Source organism: Podarcis melisellensis (genome assembly GCF_964234715.1).
Source record: "Podarcis melisellensis genome assembly, chromosome: 2".
Classification (NCBI taxonomy): Eukaryota; Metazoa; Chordata; class Lepidosauria; order Squamata; family Lacertidae; genus Podarcis; species Podarcis melisellensis.
In genome coordinates this window covers 14,858,669-14,883,020 of record NC_138529.1, presented here as the reverse complement: position 1 = coordinate 14,883,020, position 24,352 = coordinate 14,858,669, and the positions used below count along the sequence as shown (strand labels likewise).

Below are 24,352 nucleotides of genomic sequence, written 5' to 3'. Positions count from 1 at the left end.
TCATTGTTCTAAGCTGGAAGGAGAATAGCAACTCTGATTCCCAACTTCTGGAATTCAAATGCCATTCTGCAGCCAAGGAGATGGTCCACTTTTCTTCAGTCCCATATACTGTTGGAGGCAATTTTCATTGGGACCTTGGTATGTAAGGATAGCGTTAAATATATCCTCCGCCCCGCCGCCACCATTGAAATCCTGATCATGAGCTTCCCCCCTCCCCACAGCAATGTGGGAAAGAGAGGAATTGATTTAAGGCAATGTTATTTGGAAATTATCGTGTTAATTCCTAGAGTGGAGTGAAGGACCATAGAGAAGGAGATGCTGCAAACCCGACAGAACAGTTGCACAGTTCCACACCCAGTGGCATAACATGGGTTGGTAGAGCCCGGGACCATACAGAGGGGTGCGATGGGAAAGAGGGGCATGGACAGAGTACGCATGCACATTCATAACAGCATCTGTGCCACCCAGGAGATCAAAGCCACAAAGATAAGAAAAGAAGAGCCGTTCTGTTGTCTGGAGGGGTCACTTCCTGGTTTGCATGGATAAGCCGTTTTCAACGGAGCCCAGTGACAGAAACGCACAGCTGTATTGAGACAGCACCGGGTTTTGAAATTTTGTGCCCCTAACAATTTTGTGCCCGGGGCAACTACCCTGTGCCACCCCCCACCCCCCGCTATGCCACTGTCCACAACAGAGGTGATTGTTCCACTGTGTCAAAAAAGTTAGATTTTCTGAGCTCTGAAAAATGGAAAACAAAAAGCAAACGGGCAGAAGCTGAACAGGGAAAACATGGGAAGAAGATATTTTAATCATGACGTTATGCAGATGCCTTGAAGGAGTGAGCAAACCAGTGTGTGGCTGTTCCTCTGTAAATGCTCTAAGTAGAAGCAGCCCTGAGTCAGTTGGATGCTGACAAAGTAACTATATGAAATCCCTTTTGCACATATTTTGCCCCCTTTAGTCAGTCTTTCCCCCACTCACTTAACATGGTGCATCCAGTGTCACCAGCCCATTGTATTCCAGTGTTTTGTATAACATCCTCTGTGACTTTTCAAACCTAATTGGTGATGTTTTTTTTTTCCTTAATAAAATGCAACTGCAGCACCGATATAAACAGGGAAAGTGCTGTTGAGGTTTTTAAGGGCTGCCGATCATTAAAGACTTTCTGTTTACAGGGACAATCCATGTTATTGCTCGATAAGCACGGGGGGGGGGGGAGGACTTGTAAGAAATTAATTGACCCTTGAATAGACTCTCTTAGTTGCTCCAATTTCAGTTCCTGTTTCACGGGAGGAGGTTTTATTTACTGGTTTTACTTTCATTTTCTAAAAATAAAAGTAGAATTGCACTATTTTACTATAAAAACAAAAAAAGTGAGGAAATCAATATTTAAAAGCCCCTTCGCAATAGGAAGCGATACTGATATTCAGGCCTGTTCAGGGGACAACCAATAGGCTATTAATCACAAATCACCTACCGTACCCACATTTCTCAAGAAGCAATAAAGCTAAGTGAAACTGCAAGTAGGAAATTCTCAGCTATCACTGCTGAGAGCCTTCACTGAACAGGATTTACATGTGAATAAATATTATAAGAGGATCGTGATAACGGGAAAAGGCATTGATGGATAGTGCTGTATAAGTGATTGTCTAAAATCTCTATTTTCATTCTGTTTCCCGCTGGTTGAAGAAAAGCAAGGTCTCTGTCGTGGTAAAGAAACAATTGTGTTGGGGCAACTAAATCCTATGCTCGCTTACCTGTGAGGAGGCCCCATTGACCACAGTGGAAATTGCACATAAATCCGCTCCAATTCCCAGTGGGAAGGAGTTGTGGTGGACTGCGTGGCCACCCATTCCCCACCGGGGGGCGGGGGACTTTGTCCCCTGTTGCCTGGGGGATCCTGGCCACATCAGAGCCCAGCCTGCCAATCCGCTGTCTGGGGGTGTGTGGCTGGGGCCGTTTAAACTGAGGAGCGAGCCAGAGGACTTCCACTTTGGCTCGCTTCCTCAATCCCTCCCTATTTTGCAGGTTAGGCAATGGACTTGCTATGGACCTCGGTTGGTTGCCTTGGTTGTCCGAGAGGCCTGGTAGGAATTTTTCCACTTGGCAAACTGGCACTGGCCACTTGGTTTCCGCCTACCTCGTAGCAATCGTCACAACTTTGCTAGGGTTGCGGTTAGGCATTGTTTGACCTTGTGTGAGGGAGGGGAGGTGTGGCGATCACCTGCCCCTCCATGCTTAAGGGTATTCTATTAAAGGAATCTGGAGGTGTTGATCTTGTCTGAAGCCCAGCTGGGGGCCAGTGCCTTGACACGACCCCAATGGGAACACCAGGGGGAGCTTGAGTTGGTTCGCATCGACAGGGATCCCCCTACTGGTGGCTTACCCTTACCGGACTTCCTGCACAATGGGCAGGAGTCAGATATATTCAGGTCCAATCAATGCCTAAGCCAATACCGCTCACATTCTGTAATTCAATAAAGTTGTGGCCAAAATTTGCCCAATAACATCAACCTAATATCCGTGTCCTGGTGTGAGTTATTTCCAACGAGGGGGTGGCTGCGGGGTCTCGACACGCAAACGACTTGACTTAGTCATTCAAGCGGTGCTCTCCCCTTTATGGTTGGCAATGTCTGTCCTTCAATTTGTGCTCCAGACTTAATAGATTAAAACACATCCTCATTTTACGGTTATGTGAGCCTTCTTGGAGTATTTTTTGGAATGTGTTTGTTTCATTGGCATTGTACTCACTGAGACTGTTCCACGTCTCTGATGGGAACCCCTAAACAGAGGAGGGAGCCCTAGATTTGGGATTCAAGAATGGATTGGATGGGGCATTTATTCAAAATTGCGCCCCACCCAAATCAAAGGGGGTGGGGCAGGGAAAAAGGAAACCCCAGGAGGATCTTTCTTCTGAAGTGCATCTCTTTAATAAATGGTTTCATTTACATTCTAAAGGGTTTCCAGGGAGCCGTTTTATTGAGTGGATAAAATAACAGTATATAGTGATGGAAAATAATGCATCAAATTATCCAGCTGTTTGCTCATTTTCCTTCTCTCTCCCCCCCCACCCTCTTTCGAAAAGCCCCCCGAGCTTTGAGCTTCTGTGCCTCAGTTGTTGACTGTGTCCCTTTCTAATTAGTTTTTTCCCAATAAAGTTGCTTTTAAGACAAAGACGTAGAATGTGTCCATAAAGAAAAACCCATAAACTAATCAAGCTGTTTCCTTTACAAACTACAAAGAGGTATTTGCATATTTATTTCTGGTTTAAAGTGTTGGCAAGGAGCACCAATACCGCAGAGGAGGGAAATCATAAATGTTACCTAAATACCCACCCCCGCAATGCCTGTAAAAGCGTGGAGTTTTGGACTAACCAACAGATTGGCTGACTGACCTTTCGCAAGTGGCTTTATCCATATCTCTCTCCCTGTCGCTCTGACAGCTCCCATCTGCAACATGGCGCTAATCCACTCTGTCCTAATCTAAATGTCTGCCAGTCTGTCTATTCTAATCCTTTTTAACCTGGATTAATCAATCAGTTTTGCTGGGGCTATTTGTTCCACGTGGCATTTTCCTCGTTCTGTCCAAGTAATGATTAGGGACGCTTAGGTTCTTTGCACATGTTTTGAACAGTCCTCTAAAGCCAAAGAATATAAAGGCGTGCCATTTAGCAGCAGTACAGTGGTACCTTGAGTTACATACACTTCAGGTTACATACGCTTCAGGTTACAGACTCCGCTAACCCAGAAATAGTGCTTCAGGTTAAGAACTTTGCTTCAGGATAAGAACAGAAATCGTGCTCCGGCGGCGCAGCAGCAGCAGGAGGCCCCATTAGCTAAAGTGGTGCTTCAGGTTAAGAACAGTTTCAGGTTAAGAACAGACCTCCGGAACGAATTAAGTACTTAACCCAAGGTACCACTGTACATAAGGTAAAGGGTAAAGGAACCCCTGACCAATAGGTCCAGTCGTGACCGACTCTGGGGTTGCGGCGTTCATCTCGCTTTACTGGCTGAGGGAGCCGGCGTACAGCTTCCGGGTCATGTGGCGAGCATGACTAAGCCGCTTCTGGTGAACCAGAGCAGCGCATGGAAACGCCGTTTACCTTCCCGCCGGAGCGGTGCCTATTTATCTACTTGCACTTTGACGTGCTTTCGAACTGCTAGGTTGGCAGGAGCAGGGACCGAACAACGGGAGCTCACCCTGTCACCAACCTTCTGATTGGCAAGTCCTAGGCTCTGTGGTTTAACCCACAGTGCCACCCGCGTCTCTCCACTGTGTGTGTGTGTGTGTGTATATATATATATATTTAAAAATACAGTAAAATGGTGGATACAGTGGTACTTTGGTTCTCAAACGCCTTGGTACTCAAACACTTTGTTTCCCAAACGCCAAAAATCCGGAAGTAAACGTTCCGGTTTTCAAACGTTTTTTGGAAGCCAAACGTCCGATTCGGCTGTCGGCTATTGTTTCCAGGGCGCCTGCATCAGTCAGAAACTGCGCCTTGGTTTTTGAACATTTCAGAAGTCAAATGGACTTCTGGAACGGATTAAGTTTAGTGCTTTTGTTTTTGCTATTTATTTTGCATTTTTGTGGCATTTTTGGTTAATTTGTTTTTGTGACTGTGTGGAACCTAATTCAGCTACTGATTGACTGTGTGACTGTGGAAATGGATAAGAGCCCCCCATACAAACAATGACTATCATCAGTGCAGGTAAGGGGGAAAAATAATTTTAATTTTTATCCTCTACAATACCGTCTTATTTATTTTATAGTACAGTACATTGATTATTGCTTTCATTTTATGGATCAAGGGCTCTTTAGATAGTAAAACGGACTTTCGGAACGGATTACGTTTGAGAACCAAGGTACCACTGTATTTGAAAACCGCACGGCAAAGGCGCTCAGATATTCATTTGAGTTAAACTGCAGTACTAAACAGAAGAAGCTTCAGAGATCTTTTTTTTAAAAAAATAAGCCTTTTTTTTGAAACGCGTGAAGTTTGAAGAAATGCATGCTGTTATATTTTAATGAGGTATTTGCACTAGTAATGTCAAGGCTGGACGCTGCCATTAGGCTGGAGGATGCAGGGTGCCTGAGGCTACAGCAATAGTGAGGTACCATTCAAGCACAGCCAGCTGTCAATTATTTAGTTTATTATTACATTCTCTGCCTTGGGTGGGAGACACCATGTGGCTTTTCTGCCTTAGGCACCAACATTTCTTGGTCTGATTGTGAAGTTGTTGTTGTTGATTCGTTTTTTTTTTTAAGAAAAGGCTAACAGCCAGTTATATTTTCCGCCCTGGAGCATGGGAGAAAAGGGGAAGTCAAGGCAGCCTGAGTTGCTAAATATGTACTTACTCCTAAAAGTGGGTTCAACCCATGACTGGGTGTGCGCGTGCTCAGAACTCTCTCTAAAGCAGCAGCAACAACAGCTTTTTTACATCTCTCTTCACTCTGTGAGTCCTCAAGATCAAATCCGTCTGCAAAGCATAGATGCTGTTAGGAGTGGTTCTGAACCTACTCAGCGCAACAATGCCAGATCCCAGGGCTGAAATTTCACGACGAGAAAAACTCTGTAGATTTCAGGGGCTTTTAAAATATGTTTATTACTCACACAGCAGTCCAATGATAGAGAAATAGTTGCCCACTTTCTGCCCTAGGCAATCGGAAGGCGTATTTAAACTGCATTGGCCATCGTTATTTTGAGTCATAGATGGAAGCATTCGTTTGTTATATAGATAGATAGATAGAATTTTTAATATATCAGTTCCAACAATAATTTAACATAACTTATTATCTTATACAATATTTTAGACTTCCATCAACAACCTCTGAAGATTTTCCGTTCTTTATCACTTGTTCTGCATTTCTTAATTTCTCTGTTACTTTTATTTGCCCTTAACTAATAATACTTTTCAAAGTCTTCCCTGCAATATTTCACAAAATCCTTCTTACAGAACTTCTTGCAGTCCTACTAGCGTAATCTGTTTATTACAATTGCTTTTCAAATAGTTCAAATATTTACTCCAGTCCTCTAAGAATCTCTGATCCCGCAGGTTTCGAATCCTTCCTGTTAATTTATCTAATTCTGCATAGTCCACTAATTTCATTTGCCATTCTTCTTTCGTCGGTAATTCTTTCTTGCTTCCATTTTTGTGCTGCGTTCGTTTGTTTAATTAAGTCATTAGGTCAGCACTGTTCTCCCTAGTTGCTATCTTTCAAAACTGCATGATCCAGGTTTCTAAATCATGGGCTAGGGACACAGCCTGTAAGTACAGAGCAGGCTCTCAAAATATGGGTGGTTCGGGAGGTACAGGCCCTCACAGGATTGTGTCATCAGGCATGCCTTGATCTCTTCCTTCACAGGATGATGGTGGCATAGAGGACAACACTTGCAGGCAGCTAATAAGAAGCAGAGAAACATAGAATTCTATAGTTGGAAGGGACTCCAAGGATCATCTAGTCCAACCCCCTGAAATGCAGGAATATGCAGTTGTCCCGTATACAGGGATCGAACCTGCGACCTTGACATTATTAGTAGCACACTCAAATCAGCTGAGCTAAAGAAAGGGCTATCCTGGCCAGGGCCGGATTTAGGTTTGATGAGGCCATAAATGGTGCCCTTTATATGTCCAGCTGTCCTTTGTCAGCAACAAATTGTCACTGTTTTCTGTGTTGAATATATGCTATATGGTAATTTATGGACCTAATAGGTATCTAAAGCCATCTGCACATGCAGAATGTAGGCACCCTATATATAGAAATGAGCAAACCAGTGATATTTTAGGGGGCAGGCTAGCAGGTGGGGCCCATTACTTACACCATAGGAGCCTACACAACACAAAACACTGTTGCTGTATGTAGGTTTTATTTCATTTGTTATTTATCTTATATTTTGGAAATGTACATCCAGTTTTTCCCCTTTAATTTTTTTTAATTAATATAAGCTTGTTTAGCTTATACTGTACCTAAATGAGTCATAACACTGGTTGGTCTCTGTGAGAACAGAATGCCAGTCAAATGTACCATTAGCTTCATCCAGCAAGTTCTTCTTAGGTTCTGTCTTAAGACCCACGTAATTGTCAGTTTTGAGTAATCATATGCAGGCCAGTATTTGTCAGTCTTACGAGATTTCATTTTTATTGGCATTGTAACTTTTCGTTAGCTTCCCTGGGAATCTGTAGAAAGGTGGAGTTAAAAGTAATAAACTTCCTAAAAAAATAATTAAAGGTTTGAGCAAGCCCTGGGGCCTCATTTGGCAGTGGGGCTTGTCTGTCTTGTACATTCATCTTTGTAGATTAATATTAACTTAGTTTAAGATTCCCACTGCACCCTCAGCTAGGTAACTGTGGTTTTGAACAATGTCTTTAGCCTTACATCTTGCACTCACACCTAGACTGTACATTTCAGGCTGCTGCTGATGGAGGACTGACTGCTACAACACATTTCATTGCTTGTTCAAATACATCCTGCTTCATGCTGTGACTTCTCCTCCTCCCAAGCCCTGTATGGCGCGTAAATAAGCGTCTTCCTTTATGCTAACTCCTGGATGCAATCTCCATGTGGGTTGTACGTGCTAGAGCACTTGAGCACCCTCCACAATCCGCCTCAGTGTTGTTCTGCCAACTCATAATTTAAGCGCCGGCATGTATTTTAGAATCCTGCCCTCAAAGCTCACTGCTCTGTTTCTATTTTCCTGCTATGCTTCTTGTGAGATCTGTAAGACACTTGCATATATGAGCTTAGTTAAAAAGTGCGAAACATATCTCAAGGCTCTGGAGAAAAATAGTGGAAAACTGCATAAATGTGGGGGGGTTTTCTCTAGAAAAGGGAGCAAGACACTGTTCTCTGACTACAGTGGTGCAATCCAAATAACATCCTGTTGCAACAGGAAGGTCACATTCATGTGGACAGCAGACACTTGGCCATCCTAAACTTGCAACCCAAGGATTGTGGAGTACGTAGGTAAGGTGGAACTGGGAAAATCCTTTGTTGCGAAGAATGCCTACTGTATTTTTCGCTCTATAGGACGCACCAGACGATAAGACGCACCTAGTTGGGGAGGGGGGGAGGAAACAAGAAAAAAAAAAATCTGAATCCCAGAAGCCAGAACAGCAAGAGGGATCTGGGATAGCCTCTTGCTGCCCTGGTTTATGGGATAGCCGCTGAAGCCTCTCCCGGGCTGTGGGATGAAGGCTCCCCCTGCCCGGAAGAGGCTGCGCTCTGTACCTTCCCCCGTCTCCCGCAAGAACCGCGTGCTCTTTAAAGGGAGCGTGGCTCTTGGGGGCTTTTCTGGGAGGTGGGGGAAGGGACAGAGTCACGCGCTCTGTCCCTTCCCCCCACTTCCCACAAGAGCCGCGCGAAGCCTCAGCAGGACAGCGGGGAGCCTTTGTCTCGCTGCCCTATGGAGGCTTCGCAGGGGCTATCCAAAAGCCAGAATAGCTAGAGGGAGCGCTGCGCAGCGCTCCCTCTAGCTGATCTAGCTTTGCGCAAAGCCTCCACAGGGTACGGGGAATCTTCATCCCCGTGCCCTGCGGAGGCTTCTGGGACAGCCCGCGAAGCCTCCGGAGGGTTTGCGCAGCTAAGCCTGAAGCTAGAACAGCAAGCTGGAGCACTGCGCAGCACTCCCTCCCCCTGTTCTGGCTTCTGGCTTAGCCGCGCAGCCTGCATTTGCTCCATAAGACGCACACACATTTCCCCTTACTTTTTAGGAGGGAAAAAGTGCGTCTTATAGAGCGAAAAATACGGTACTTGATCCGCTCATCACTCCCCCCCCCCAAAAAAAACTCCCTACAGTGAAAGGATGGTGGAAACTTGTTTTCCATCATTCAGTCTTCATCCTATGTTTTTACCCTGGAAGGCCTCACAAAGAGCGTAGCTGTATTGCTATCACAATACAATTCCCGCCCCCCGCCCCACTCTTCAGTGATTGTACTTGGCTAGAAAGATGCAATAGAGAAAAGTGGCCTTGACACCAATCTCCATCAATTGTCATCTCTGACGTCATGACACAGACCTGGAGATGCTCTACAATGAGGGCTACAGGGCAAAAGCACTAGTAGTGAAACTTAAAATAGAACTAGGATGTATTCAATTCCGGCTTTTTCCTATTCGGGAACAACATGGCTTTTTGGATTTAATGCAAACCCACAGTGCTTTCTTTTATATTGCTGTTTTGTGACATGCTTGTTGGGGTGTTCTCCTTATAGCATCGTGCAAGAAACCAGAGCAACTGCTGAAATAAGCTTTAAGAGTCCAATTTCTAGTAGCAATGATTAGCCTTGAACACAATGGGCAAAATAAATGGTTCCAATGCCCCGCAGCTCCAGGACCAGAGTTATTTCTAGGTTCTCATTAGCAAATTTCTCACCGGTTTACGTATTACATGTGCCTGATCATACACATGTGATAGGTAAGGAAGTATAATACAGTGGTACCTCGGGTTACATACACTTCATGTTATATACGCTACAGACTCCACTAATCCAGAAATAGTACCTCGGGTTAAGAACTTTGCTTCAGGATAAGAACAGAAATCGTGCTCCGGCGGCGCAGTGGTAGCAGGAGGCCCCATTAGTTAAAGTGGTGCTTCAGGTTAAGAACAGTTTCAGGTTAAGAACGGACCTCCAGAACGAATTAAGTACTGGAAGACCGGACAAAAGCTAGAACGTTGGCAGTGGCAAAGTTTTTATCGGTGGTTGCAAGAACAAATGAGCCCTATATTCTAAACAAAATGCTTGATTAACCTGGAGGTAGGCTGTATGAACTGTGTATTGATTTGTAATGTTTTGTTGGGTCTCTGGACCGTAATAAAGATTGTTTGTTAAGTACTTAACCTGAGGTACCACTGTACATATGCAAAGCATGAGTTGCTACTTTGGGGTGGATCAAGAATGCTCGTGTTCCTTTAATGGTACTGCTGCAGAATTTGAATTTCTCATTGTTCTGTAGTAAGGGTTGTTTCAGATGGTGGTGCTATCTCACAAATGTGTCATCTGGATCTGACTTTTCTGTGCATGCAGATTAAACCTAATGTTTTTCATAGCTATACCACTGATTCTCACCCATATCTCAGTCCTTTGTGACATGTTTCGGTGCTGTGTGTTCTAGACCTTCCCCCAGTCTCTACTACCTAATTAGCTACTGGACCCAATTCAAAGTGTTGGTTTTGACCCATAATGCCTTAAAAGGCTCAGGACCGCAATAACTGGCTTGAGAGCAGTACATGTGAAAAGGATCTAGAAGTCTTGGTTGACCACAAACTAGACATGAGCCAACAGTATGACGCGGCAGCTAAAAAAGCCAATGCAATTCTGGGCTGCATCAATAGGAGTATAGCATCTAGATCAAGGGAAGTAATAGTGCCACTGTATTCTGCTCTGGTCAGACCTCACCTGGAGTACTGTGTCCAGTTCTGGGCACCACAGTTCAAGAAGGACACTGACAAACTGGAACGTGTCCAGAGGAGGGCAACCAAAATGGTCAAAGGCCTGGAAACGATGCCTTATGAGGAATGGCTAAGGGAGCTGGGCATGTTTAGCCTGGAGAAGAGGAGGTTAAGGGGTGATATGATAGCCATGTTCAAATATATAAAAGGATGTCACATAGAGGAGGGAGAAAGGTGGTTTTCTGCTGCTCCAGAGAAGCGGACACGGAGCAATGGATCCAAACTACAAGAAAGAAGATTCCACCTAAACATTAGGAAGAACTTCCTGACAGTAAGAGCTGTTTGACAGTGGAATTTGCTGCCAAGGAGTGTGGTGGAGTCTCCTTCTTTGGAGGTCTTTAAGCAGAGGCTTGACAACCATATGTCAGGAGTGCTCTGATGGTGTTTCCTGCTTGGCAGGGGGTTGGACTCGGCCCTTGTGGTCTCTTCCAACTCTATGATTCTATGATTCTAACTCAAGGACTGGCTCTCCCTGTATAAACCTTCCCAAACTCTGCATTCATCCTCTGAGGCCCTTTTCTGTGTGTCTCCTCTGGAGGGTGGCAACACGAAAACGGGCCTTTTCTGTAGTGGCTCCCCATTTGTGGCATGCTCTTCCCAGGGAGGTTCACCTGGTGCCTTCTTTATGTATTTTTAGGTGCCGAGCAAAAATGTTCTTCTTCTACCAGGCCTTGGGCTTATTAAGATTCTACGTCTTTTAAATGTGTCTGTGGAAAGGGGGGTATTGTTTTGCTGTTCTGTTTTAATTATATCCAGTACAGTGGTACCTCACGTTAAGTACATAATTCGTTCTGGAGGTCCGCTCTTATCCTGAAACTGTTCTTAACCTGAAGCACCACTTTAGCTAATGGGGCCTCCTGCTGCTGCCGCACCACCAGGGCACGATTTCTGTTCTTATCCTGAAGCAAAGTTCTTAACCCGAGGTAATATTTCTGGTTTAGCGGAGTCTGTAACCTGAAGAGTATGTAACCTGAAGCGTATGTAACCCGAGGTACCACTGTACTTGTTTCTAGCATGTATTTTATTATTTGAAATGCCCTGAGATCTTATGATGGTGAGATATATATATATGCACCTGCTCAGAGTAGGAAGAGGTTTTCTTATTCGTTCCGGAGGTCCGTTCTTAACCTGAAGCTGTTCTTAATCTGAAACACCACTGTAGCTAATGGGGCCTCCTGCTGCTGCCGGAGCATGATTTCTGTTCTCATCCTGAAGCAAAGTTCTTAACCCGAGGTAATATTTCTGCGTTAGCGGAGTCTGTAACCTGAAACGTATGTAACCTGAAGCGTATGTAACCCAAGGTACCACTGTACTTGTTTCTAGCATGTATTTTATTATTTGAAATGCCCTGAGATCTTATGATGGTTATATATATATATATATATATATATATATATATATATATATATATACACACACCTCTTCCTACTCTGAGCAGCTGCATAGGTATTTATAGACATTTAACCTTAAAAAAATCCTACATAAAGCATAATAATAATAATATTTAAAGTCAGCAAATCTTAGCTGTCCTTAGTTATGAAGTTTCACAACAGGCCCAATGGAGACTTATGTTTTGGGGGTGGGGGCAGAGGAGGCAACATCCATTTCCATTTGTTTTTTAATACTAATACAGAGTTCTTTTGCAATACTGATTTATATTTTTAAGATACTGAAATTATCATACAGAGACTTGCACAAGACCCATATAAAGTACCAAAGTATGTACTCTGCATGCGTTGAGGCTTTGAATAAATGGCTCCTCTCACCTGAAATTGCACTGTGTGCATACAAATGACACACATGGCAAACTGTTCACCCCCCAAAATAAAATAAAAGTGCTAACAAGTTTCCACTGCAGATGCATAAAGGATTATGTTCACTTAATGGATTTTCCAGGGTAAGAGAAAATCCGGATTTAATGTCAAAAGTAGAGGCTCCCATTTTGATGACGACAGCCCCCTGCAGATGGTGCAAAAACGTGTGTGCAAGAGCAGCACCAATTCCATAATAAACCTCCATCTGGAAGCACCTTAATTCAGCTCAGAGGCTACGGTACAAAACCCCTGCAGGGTGCTGTTGGTCTATCACAAAATGCTTACCAATGCCATTTGCTTCCGATTCTCTCCTTCCCCTACCAAAACCGCTTGGCCTATTGCGCTCACTAAGTTTTCCTAAGCAACCGTTATGTCTGGACTTCTACCTACAACTCTGAAAACATATGTAATATAATATTATTGTACTAAATATATAATATTATTGTAATAATTCCTATACGAGACAAAGAATGTTTGCATCCCTGCCCCTATCCATGTAGTACCTTCGTAAGAAAAGGCCCAAGGGCTGGATGCAAATTCCAGGCCCCTCTTTTCTTCTCAGTTGGCGTGTACTGCTTGTCAATGGCAATGTGTCACGGGGGGGGGGGCGTGCCCATTATAAATCTTGGGTATATACTCATTCATAGCTGTCAACTGTCCCTTATTTGGCGGGAAACGCCCTTATCCCAGCGTCGTGTCCCGCTGCTGTCCCTTATTGATGATGTCCCAAGTTTCATGCTCGCCCAGCTTAGGAGGGAAGCAGCGGCTCAGGGTCCTTTGCTGCGAGAGACAGCGCACGCTGGCACCGTCGTCCTGGCGCTAGGAGTTCCATTGGCCCTTCCCCGCCCGAGAGGGGGGGGAGGGAGACTCTCGCCCACGCTGCCCATGAGCCTGGAGGTGGCAGCGGTGGTGGCAGCTGAGGAGGCGGCCTGAGGGAGGAGGAAGAGGAGGGGATGGGGAGGGACGCAGAAGGGCGGTGCTTCAGCGGCTGCTGCCGAGACGCAACCGCCTCATGCTGGATTGACAGCATCTGTGAATCCTACCAATGTATGCAACTCTTTACAACAGCAAAATCCCTTATTTTGGCTGCTGGTCCCTTATTTTCAAATCTGTAAGTTGACAGCTATGTACTCATTCCATCTTTGCCCCAGTTATGCTACTACAAAGCCTTTTCCCACTCCTAAAGGTAAAGGTACCCCTGCCCGTACGGGCTAGTCTTGACAGACTCTGGGGTTGTGCGCCCATCTCACTTAAGAGGCCAGGGGCCAGCGCTGTCCGGAGACACTTCCGGGTCACGTGGCCAGCGTGACATCGCTGCTCTGGCGAGCCAGAGCCGCACACGGAAACGCCGTTTACCTTCCCGCTGGTAAGCGGTCCCTATTTATCTACTTGCACCCGGAGGTGCTTTCGAACTGCTAGGTTGGCAGGCGCTGGGACCGAGCAGCGGGAGCACACCCCGCCGCAGGGATTCGAACCGCCGACCTTTCGATCGGCAAGTCCTAGGCGCTGAGGCTTTAACCCACAGCGCCCTATTGGTTATTAAACACCAATTATTGCCGTTAACATCCCCCTTATTTATTTTTATGCACCTGGTGTTTTGTGAGCATATCTGCAATGAATGCCAGACATGTTTAACCGGAATATTTTGGGACTATACATAGGTTTGCGTGGGGTGGTGTGTGTAGTTAGGAGGTACTGCGCGCTGCAGTTTCAACTACGCAAAACGTTTCAAAATTTCAATGGATTAAGAAATGAATGAAAGCAGATGGGTAGAACAAAAGGTAAAATTAAAGCAGGCAGTTTTACAGACACTAACATTACTGAGCTCTAGGACTATGATTAGCTCATTACTGTGAGCAGCAGGGAGTGGGAAAAAGCTGTCATAACCACTCTTTTCTTGATAAGGAACTTATATCTTTTTTTCTTTCCTTTCTTTTTAAATCATGGAACTATGGACTAATAAAAATAATATCTCCTCTCAGTCTGCTTTCTTCCAGGCTAAACATACCCAGCTCCTTCAGCCACTTCTCATAAGGCTTGGTTTCCAGACCCTTGATCATCTTGGTTGCCCTCCTCTGCACACGTTCCAGAAGTACAAAAAACTCTTGCTGGTGGGTGGGAACTCAAACACATCCCAATGAGGTGCTGAGTAGCCACAAAATGAGGATTCACTGTTGAGAAGATTGAAACAAAAGGGATAATGAGAACCATCTCACTATTTGGATAGGTCATTTTTTAACTCACACTGAGAAGCTCTTCCTCAGTCCTGTTGCTGTGCTGCTGGCTAAGTGTGTTATCCAAACCTCGGCTTGTGAATTGTCTCTGCCAGACAAACCATGAGCCCTAAACCCAAGAACAAACCTTGGGTACAACCACGAGCCCAGCTTCAGATGACATGCTAAGCCCAAACCATGTGTGCTTTGTTTGTATGTGCTATATTTTGCTTTTAAAAAAGAATTATGGGTTGTTTTTGAAAATGAAAATCTATATATGGATAGTTTATTTTCTATTAGTTTGCACTAGAATTCCACATCCCTATAAGTTGCTCAAATTGTTAGGCAATTGGGCATCTTTTATTTTTTTATAGCCCACATTGATCAACAAAATTATTATTTTCTTGTGAACCACCCTGAGATCTTTAGAGCAGGCATATCCAACCCGTCGATTGCGATCTACCAGTCGATTGCGGGGTGTCCCTGGTTGATTAAAAGAAAAGCAAGAAGCAAAAAAAAAAAGCTCAACTACTTTGGGTCTTCCTCCCCAGTGGCGGAGGAACCCATACTGGCACCCGGGGCGGCGCAGTCTGAACGGAATGCCGGACATGCGCAGTCTGTATGGGCTGCCGCTTGCACGTGGTGGCCATACAGGCTGCCGCTTGCACAGCGACTGTACAGACTGCCGCGCAGAGGCAGTATAATAATAATAATAATAATAATAATAATAATAATAATAATGGCTTAGCTCACAGCAGTGCAGCAGGAGTGCCGTGTCCACAGTAAATGTTTGGCTTACCATTACTTGTGAACCGGGTTTATGCGGCTTCAACATTAAACCACCCTGCCCCATTTTGATTAACATCCAGTATGATGAAGAGTTCTGGAGCTTGCTCACTATTTGGGGACATTTTGGCTGGCCCTCTAAAGGTAATGTGGATTTTGAAACACACACAGAGAGCTTTTTTTTTTCTTAAAAAACATTTAGGGGTACTCTCATTTTCCTACTCATATTGAAATACTGCTCCTCAATGAGGCAGTTAAATTCACAAAATGTTTAGGGGTATGTGTACCCCTGCATCCCCCCAGAAAAAAGCACTGTGTGTGTGTATATATATATATAATATTGTTAATCCACGCCCCCCCCCGCAGTTATTAAATGCACACGAGTCCAAGCTGGGAAACCCTATTTTTCTTTTAATTTAGGAGTGTGGGGGGATTGGTCGCCGTCCCTGCCCTCCTCTAATACAGAATAGAAGAGAAAACTCAGCCTTTTCAGCAATGAGGAATTTAAAAAATGTCCACTAGAAAAGCAGTGCTATGCGAACCACAAGAAAGAGACTCCTTGTCGCTTGCCTTTAATGTTAACCTCCTACCCTTTTCCCGCCTCATGGGCTTGATTTGTCCTGCATGAATGGAATAGGAACTACAGAAGGTGGGAATTGGCCTGAGGTGAGACGGCTATCACAAGAACACCGCCTACCTAATTGGGCCGCGTGGGCACTTAATAGAGGGGAGCGGGGCGGGGCCGGGAGGAAAGAAGCCCTTGCCCTTGAGAAAGACGGCGCCGCGAGCGTCCCGCTCCGGGCTGATAGGCCAAACGCGCGGCGCGTCAGGGAGCGCGCGCGGTGTCGTCACGCTCAGCTTCGCGGTGCCAGTACGGCGCAGCCAATCGGGATCTGGAGAGGCGTCAGGCTGGCGCGATTCAAACTGGGAGGCGGTTGCCAACGGCCGTGCGAAGCCGTTGGGTGACTGGAGAGCGCCTGTCTCTGCGGGCTGAGGGAACAACGGTTCCGCGACGGCAGAAGGGCATTTCCTCTCACGCCGACGCCGGTAGGTAACGGGGGTGGGTGGGTCGGTGGGGGTCTCTCTGGTCCCAGGCCGTCGGGGCTCTTAGAGGACGCTTGGCGTGGAGCGAACATCTGACAGAAAAAGAGTGAAGTGGTTGGAAAGAGCAGGGCGGGCGTCCTGTAAATAATTGAAATAGCATTATTATTATTATTATTATCAATTAATAATAATAAAAAATCTGCGTAGTTACGAAGATAACTAGCTATTGTGGGGCGAGAATGTGGAAGTTTCCAAATTTCTCCCTTCAAGTGTACTTGTGTCATATATTTTACTTATTTATTTTATTTATTCTGCCCCCCACTCCATGAAACCTTCCCGCCGCAGAAAGTATTGCCAAAGGCTTGTTTTTGGGAAAAAAATATACACTTCTGAGGAACGGTGATGGGAGGCGAGGCTTGATGAAGGTTTCTAGCTTGGTGATTTCTAAAGCTCCTGAAAGCTTGCGCATCTTGATCTAAATCCCCAAAATTTATTTTATATAGTTAAGTTTTTACCTTTCTCTTCTGTACATTTTATTGGCTGGTGGCTGATGCAAATAACGTTTATTTTGATTCTTGGAAACACGAACACCCCTGTGTTATCCATCTTGAGTTCCATGATGAAACAAAGGAAAGAAATGTACGAAATAAACATTAATAAGATATTATGGGAGGAATCTGCAGGCGTTGGGAACAGATAGGGAGAAAGGACAGAATCCATATAGGAAACAGAACACATTCAGTACCTTCAGAGTGTGGCAATGGATGAGCAAAGATCACAGGCAGGTATGTTTTAGGACCTGAAAACAGAAAGATAGCGTGGGCAGGCCACCCATAGGTTTTTGAATGTCTTATGTAGATTTTTTTAAAATTTTGTTGTCCTGTATGGGACAATGACAATAAAGATTATCATATCAAAGGTATAGACAGACAAGTGAGTATTTGCTGGATACAAGAGTAAACAGGAGGTCAGTGTAAGGAGAGGCATCATGTGAATCTTGAGTAATGAGAGAAGTGGATTTGGTTCCAGAGTGAGAATGGGCATTCAAAGAGGAGATTGTTATAGCCACAGCTGGAAGTGCATGAATTAAAATTTTGCTGACAGTGGAGGGCCAGATTTTTGCAAAATTGTCTTTGGAGAAATGACCTTGATAGAAAGAATAGCTGAGGGCAGAGAACAAAATTTCTGATGGACCCCAGTGGAGTAGAGGAAAGCTGAGGAACAACTTCCCTCTGTGAAAAGGTTGAGTGAGCAATAAGGTCAGGACAGAGTTGCAAGAACCAAGAGCGTAAAGGTTATTGAGAAAGATCAACTATATAAAATGTAGCAGTGCACTCTAGGAGAAAGAGAAGTACTGTAGAATCATTTTTATTTGGCAGCAGAATAATCACTGGCCATTTTGGTGAGGGCAGAAGTCAGATTGTATGTGTGTGTTAAAATAAGAGTAGGAAGGCTGAGTCAGCAGGAATAAGTGGTGCGCTTTCAGGAGTTCTGAGGAAAGCACAGAAGAGAAACCAGGCACTGGTTGGGGATGGCAACATGGGTCAAGGGATTCTTTACCACAAGATGTACTAATGGCTGCCAGGTTGGATGACTTTAAAAGACGATTAGATAAATTCATGAAGCGTAAGGCTGTCTGTCAGTGGCTACTAGCTACACTGGCAATGTTCTTCCTCCACTAATAGAGACATTATGGCTTGGAATACCGATTTCTAGCTGGTCCTTTGGCCTGATCCAGCTGAGCTCTCTTTTGTTGTTGTTTCTTTCTTTCCCCCCAGAAAATAGTGGCATGTTTGAATGCAGCACAGAAGGAGCCAGTGGAGAATTATAAGTTGATTAGATGGTGGAGAGGAGGGATAATGACAAGGCAGTGACAACCAGAAGTTGAAATGGGATAGGATCAAGGCTTGTCAGTTTGCCAAATATGGGCTGGAATGCATCTCGTTCCTGCATGATAAGAACTTCTCCTTCCCTTCCTCTTTTTGCTAAAGTCCTTGCCCTGAGGACAGCAGTCCTGCTTGCAATTATTCCTTCAATAATCTGATAACACCTGCTTCTTTTCTGTGTCTTAGGAAATTCATTCTTTAAGGCCTTCTCATGCTGCTGTCTGAGCCTCCAGGGTGCAGGAATCGAGGAGCGCGGGTATCATATTGCCTTCTAATAGGTCCTCTTGTATGATTGTGAAACTTTATGACAGTGTCCACGCTTAGGCTTAAGCTTAAGTATGGTTTATAGCTAGTGTTATTAGTTTGTGCACGAGCTCCTTGTTGGCGAAAGCAGCTTGAGCAATTTCTCCCCAGTCCAGGAGCAGCAAACTATGAAGTATTGGCTTAACGTTTGCATCCAAACTAGCACTTGTGGCTGTTTTCCCCACACATATCACATTTGGGAACTTAGGTGTGTTCTTTGGTTCCTGGTCATGGTCAATTAAGCTGATTTGCTTATGTTGGATCTGAAACTGGCCATTGTAATGTTACTGTTACGTTGCTGTTTATATGCCACCTTTCAGCCAAAAGATACCTACAAAGACAATAATCCAAATACAAACAATAAAATAGCTTCAAAACATTTCAACAGTGTTAAAAAGCAAACACATCCATGTTCCTGCCCAAAAGGCAAATAACATTCCTTACAAACATGTTAAGAGCAGGCAAAAATACTTAAGCAGCATCTTTGCTTTATGGGGGTCCCGGGTGGGGCGGGGCAAGGCACTGTGTCCCCTGTAGTAATGCCTGCCATACAGCATCTCTTTGCTATATGGGTATCTATATTACTGTCTGGAATAGATCTTATTGATACTCAACTGACAACATTTGGCTACAGGCTAATGAATTAAAATAATTTATAGGCAGTTTTGTATTAAAAAAAACTGATGTGGTTTACCAGCTAAAATTCCGTTATTGTTATTATTAAATTGAACCACTCTTCAGCAGCCTTCAGCAACCACTCTTTACAACCTAAAATTCAGAATACTCTCCTTCGCAATACTCTACGGTGTTCCCCCTCCCACCTGTCTCCACCCCTATCCCACCAATGGTCTTTCAGGATTCCATGGCCACTGAGCATGCTTAGCTTCCACTGGGTTATCTTGGTGCCCCCCCCCCCCTGGTTTAGGGGGTGTTAAGAGATTTTCTCCCTTATTTCTGCAGAGCTCAGATTGTTGTCTGTTTATGACCAAATTCTAATTTAAACTCATTGGTCTATGTGACCTCACTGAGCTGTAGAATTTCTGAATCTGGGCATTCCTGAAGATGCCTGTGACTTGGAAGAGGTTGAAATGGAGTCAGCCACTCAACATATGGAAATTGCCTATAACTAATCCTGTACAAGACTGAGCAGCTAGCTTTGACCCACGGTAAGAAGAACACCTATGATTTGCTGCTTTTTCTTGTGCCTTATCTGTGACCTTTCTGAAAACATGGCATTTACAAAGCTTTCATGGATTTGCAGAAGAAAGATGTTCTGTTGAGTAACCTTGGCTAACACATATGTATGGTGCCTGTCAAAAATACCTTTCCATTCTCATTTCTCTGCAAAAGTTTTTATCCCTGGTTTTTCTAAATTTGCAGTATTTAAAATAGGTTTCTTCCTTCAATGTATTAATAATTTTAAAAAGGAAATAAGACTATAGGCCCACAATGTTTCCCATGTGGATGAAATCCAATATAATTGGATTGAAAATGACAGTACTACTTTGCTGTTATCCAGTATGTATTTACTTAGACCCGTGAGTTCAGCAAATCTTACTTCTGAATAGACAGGTATATGATTGTGTTGTTGGTAATAATGGGTAATATTTTAACGTAAGTATTTGGGGCAGGGGAAAAGAATTGTTTTGTGCTTCCCCAAGCGCAAGTAGTAGCCTTTTGCAGAATATTCAGACATGGCACTTTCTGCAGTATCTACTTGTATTAAAATATACAAGTAGATACTGGCAAGTTTTGATTGTTAAAGCAGCTTGCATTTACCCCAGGGCAACAGCTATGGCTCCTTGTCAGCTGGGCTTATTGCAAGAATTTTGTTTACATTCCTGCTATTTCCACACCAGTCCTCATCCAAGCTAGTAGCCATCAAATACCACAAATGCTCATTTGAGCAAACCTCTTGTAGTCATCAGTGCCCATTTAAATGAATATCTTTAGCTATTGCCTTTACTCTGGGTTTTCATACAACTAATTTCTCACTTGACACAATAATCACATTTTTGTTCCTGTTTGCATGCTGTAATACTGAAAGCTTCAGCCAGTTGTACAGATGCATTTCTCTCATTGGTCCAGATTTATAGCTGGGAGAGAGAAGGTCATATCTGGATTTTCTTGGTCTGGCGTTTTGAGTAGTTCTTTATCAGCATTACATCCACCATAGTCAGACTTACAATGATATAAGGAGTGCAGGGTTACTTCAGCCTGCAGATTTGGAGAGCCATTAATGGTGGTAATTTTGTCTGGAGTGGCAAAAATGGAAGAGAGAAAGGAATAAGGTGATAAAAAGACAACAGGCAATTTCTTCCAGGGGAAAAAATGTGACATGGGCATAGAGATTGCCAGCCTTTTTGCCCCATGATCACATACTCATGCTAGTTGTTTCTTTTTGCCCCTCTCCTGGATCAGTCTCCCCTTCTGTCTTGGAAAGACCGAATAAAGGGAGTGAGGCAGAAAGCACCCATCCAAGGGATCTGGGTAAAAGTCAGTTTTCAGCAGAATTAGAATAAATATGCTTGAATTTGCATCATGTGAAGTGTAGTTTGTTAAGGGTGCTCAGAATTGTAGCTCTGAGAGGGGTAAACTAGGAGACAAGTGGCTTCTGGGACCTGAATTGTGGGTGCCACTGCGGGGGGGGGGGGGGAGGGGTCGGCAACACTTTTTATTATTTTGAAAAGCATGAACTAATACGCAATTCACATGACACATTGTTAACATCGCATTGTTAACAGAAATTGTTAATACATGTTTAATTTGGTGTTTATAATAAAAATATTGGTACCAAACTTCATTTTTCAAAACACTGTACTCCAGAGCTTTCTAAACATTTCACGTTGGTGACACTTTAGACATGCAACACTTTGTGACACAGTGATTTAGTTTTACTAGCAAACCGGAGGCTAAACTAACCCCTTTCCAGCCCCTTGGGGAGCATTAACGTATTGCGACACACAGTTTGGAAAGCTCTGCTCTACTCTTTATTGTTAAACTCCTTAATGTATTGTCCTTCCTTAACATATACTTAAAAGCTTCTAAGCACATACATTTCTGTAATCCTTGAGTGTCTATCAGGTGCAGAAAATGGCACCCAGACCTCTTGAGGTCCTTGCAAATGGAGAATCTTTAGGCACAAAATGCGCCTAGAGCCCTGCTAATTTCGAACCCTGGGATGTGCCCTCTCTGCTCTCTGATTCCTGTGACATCCCCCTTTCTTCAATCTACCTGGTCATTCCATGTTCATCCTTCCAGTCTTCCAAATCACACCCCTTTCTCTTCTTCCTTCTTAGTCACTCAGTTTTCTGTTCAGCTACTTAGCTGCTAAGCTGAATATCAAAAGCACAAAGAGCTGAAACGAAATGAGAAGGAACGCTGCTTCTCCAACTTGCATCAATTCTATGTATTTACTTGGGTTTTGCCCTCAAGGTGACCCCAGAATTAAGTTCTCGAGACACCTTAAAACCCCCATCTAATCCTTGGGCAGATCTTACAATTTATTTCCTAATGGTGAGGTATATAGAAGGGTAATGTATAGGCATCAACTGTAAGTCTGAGAGTTTTTCTTATTGCATAGCACTAGCTATGTGGTATGTGATTAGAGACTTGGAAGCATTCATCTATAATGGAAAAAAAATAATTGTGGCATTTTGTTTGAGTGGGGCAGAGAGGCAACATTCTTTCAAAAACCTGTTCTTCCTGCAGAGATGAAAACAGGGCTGTTTCTACTTTCCTTTTTGTGCTTTCCATAATTTATATTTCAGCTGCTGGCATAAATTGCTAAGATACCAATATTTAGACTCTTGATAAAATAGTTGGCATTCCTGTATGCAGCCTACTAGAGAGGCTAGCCTTTTCTGATGGTTCAAGAGGCTGAAGTGGAATCTGTTACATGTGATTTTGAATAACAGACTTAAACTTTTCCCCATTGTAACAGTTGAAAGGTTCTTGGGCCTGGTTCATATGTGCTAAAATACTCCATGTGGGGTGGCTGCAGCTACATTGAGAAATAAGTGATATATGAACCAGTACAGTCATACCTCGGGTTAAAGTTGCTTCACGTTGAACGTTTTCAGGTTGCGCTCCGCGGCGACCCAGAAGTAATGGAACACATTACTTATGGGTTTTGCTGCAGACACTCAAAATGATGTCATGCGCAGAAGCAGCAAATCGCGAGAGGCGCTGACGCGAGTTGCGTTCTACTCAGAATGCAAACGGGACTCCGGAACGGATCCCGTTCGCATCCAGAGGTACCACTGTACCTGTAGTATTATGTTGTTGCACATCACCCCAGTCTCCACGCAGAAAAGATTCCAGCTGCTAGTGCTAAATATCCCAAGTTTGTAGCTTGAAGTTTTACTTTTATTAAGTTGAAACAGAAGCTCTTTGGTTAGGTGTGGCCGTTGATTCTGACCATCATGCAGAGAAGTTAATGTAACGTGTTAAGTAGTAGAGTAGTCTGAAATTGGCTTGTTTCAACAAACCCTAGTTAAGATTAAGTACAGATTGTCTAGGTTTGGGTGATGCAGCAAGTTGTGGTTAATAAATAATGGAAGCAAAAGCTTTGGCATTTCTTGTGGCTCTGACAGAGAGAGAGCATGTAAACCCAGGGGGATACTAGGCTCGTTTTATAACAGTAAACTGTGATGTGACATTATGTCCAGGGTGGATTTGATTTAAATTAAATCAATTTAAATCAGTAGTCAGTAAGACTTGATTTAAATCCCTTTTTTTACAGAAAGGTTCAACCTTGCTGGCATCCTCTTAATATTGACAACCGGAGGAAGGTTTCATTTTTGAAATAATAAATTTTTACAGTTATATCAAAAATTACTGATTCGGTTATACTATTTGAAATACATAGATAATTATGAAATTATTGTGAGGTTTAATAAGTTAACTATATTTGGACAACTTTTCTACTATACTTTATTGGAAGGAGAAAAATAACCATTTTCTTAATAAAAATTTAAAAAATTTATTTCACTAAAACAATGGCATTATAGCCTATGGATCCAAGTTTGTTAACCAATGTGGTTAAACGATTTTTTAAATAAAAAAAACACCATAGACTGAGTTTTAGCACACATAAAAACTTAAAACAAATCCTTATTTCCTGATGAATAGCCTTTGGCTAGAATGTAATTTAAATAGAAAATTATCTTTAGAAAGATTTTTCCTCCAAAAGCTTTTTATTTTAAAAATCCGATTAAATTTTTTTAAAAATCTGATTTTTTTTTATATATATATATATATATATATTTAATCATTGATTTTTATCCGTCCTGATTATGTCTGAATCTAGCGCAGTGACTGACCCAAGTTCAGCTAGTTAGCTTCATAGCTGAGATCTGGATCTCCTCAATTCTAGTCTAACACCCGCTGCTCTGGCTTATTTATTGAACTCTGGAGCTGTCAGAAATCACAACTTGTTCTGCAGTCTAACAGTCTACAGCATATACAGTGGTATCTCGGTTTACGAACATAATCCGTTCCAGAAGTCTTAAACCGAAACATGCTTTCCCTAATGAGGCCTCCCACCACCAGTGCCCTTCCACTGTTCGGATTCCATTCTTAGACCTGGGTAAAGTTCGCAAACACTACTTCCAGTTTTGTGGAGTTCGTAAACCAAATCATTCTTAAACCAGACTGTTCGTAAACCGAGTTACCACTGTACTGTAAATTCAATGGTTTTCTTTTAAGCAGTGTTAGATATTAGCCAGGTGCGTTTTGCTACTGGCATAGGTCCAATTGTGACTACGTGGAGATTTCTGAGTGCCAGGTTGGCGACCACAATTTTAAAACCTCTGTCATAGTTCATAATTACAGTGGTACCTCGAGTTACAGACGCTT

General features: G+C 43.4%; 1 protein-coding gene and 1 long non-coding RNA gene across 6 annotated transcripts in view; one reads left to right on the top strand and one right to left on the bottom strand.

Annotated features, from left to right (window-relative positions):
* Positions 1-24,352, top strand: part of RACGAP1 (Rac GTPase activating protein 1) — a 59,897-nt gene that overhangs the window by 13,238 nt on the left and 22,307 nt on the right. Inside the window, exon 1 of one of the 5 annotated variants that reach the window (XM_081898667.1) lies at positions 16,153-16,307. The exons of 2 other annotated variants lie outside the window; for them this stretch is intronic. The gene's annotated coding sequence lies outside the window, so the exon portion shown is untranslated. Of the gene's footprint in view, positions 1-16,152; positions 16,308-18,447; positions 18,469-19,502; positions 19,660-24,352 lie in introns of those variants that run through there. 2 more of the 5 variants (XM_081898670.1, XM_081898668.1) reach the window with 2 other exon arrangements.
* Positions 5,761-15,945, bottom strand: LOC309363044. The gene is made up of 3 exons (XR_014165189.1): positions 15,851-15,945; positions 14,270-14,432; positions 5,761-6,402 (listed from the first exon to the last, which is right to left on the bottom strand). It is a non-coding gene; the product is annotated as an uncharacterized lncRNA (long non-coding RNA).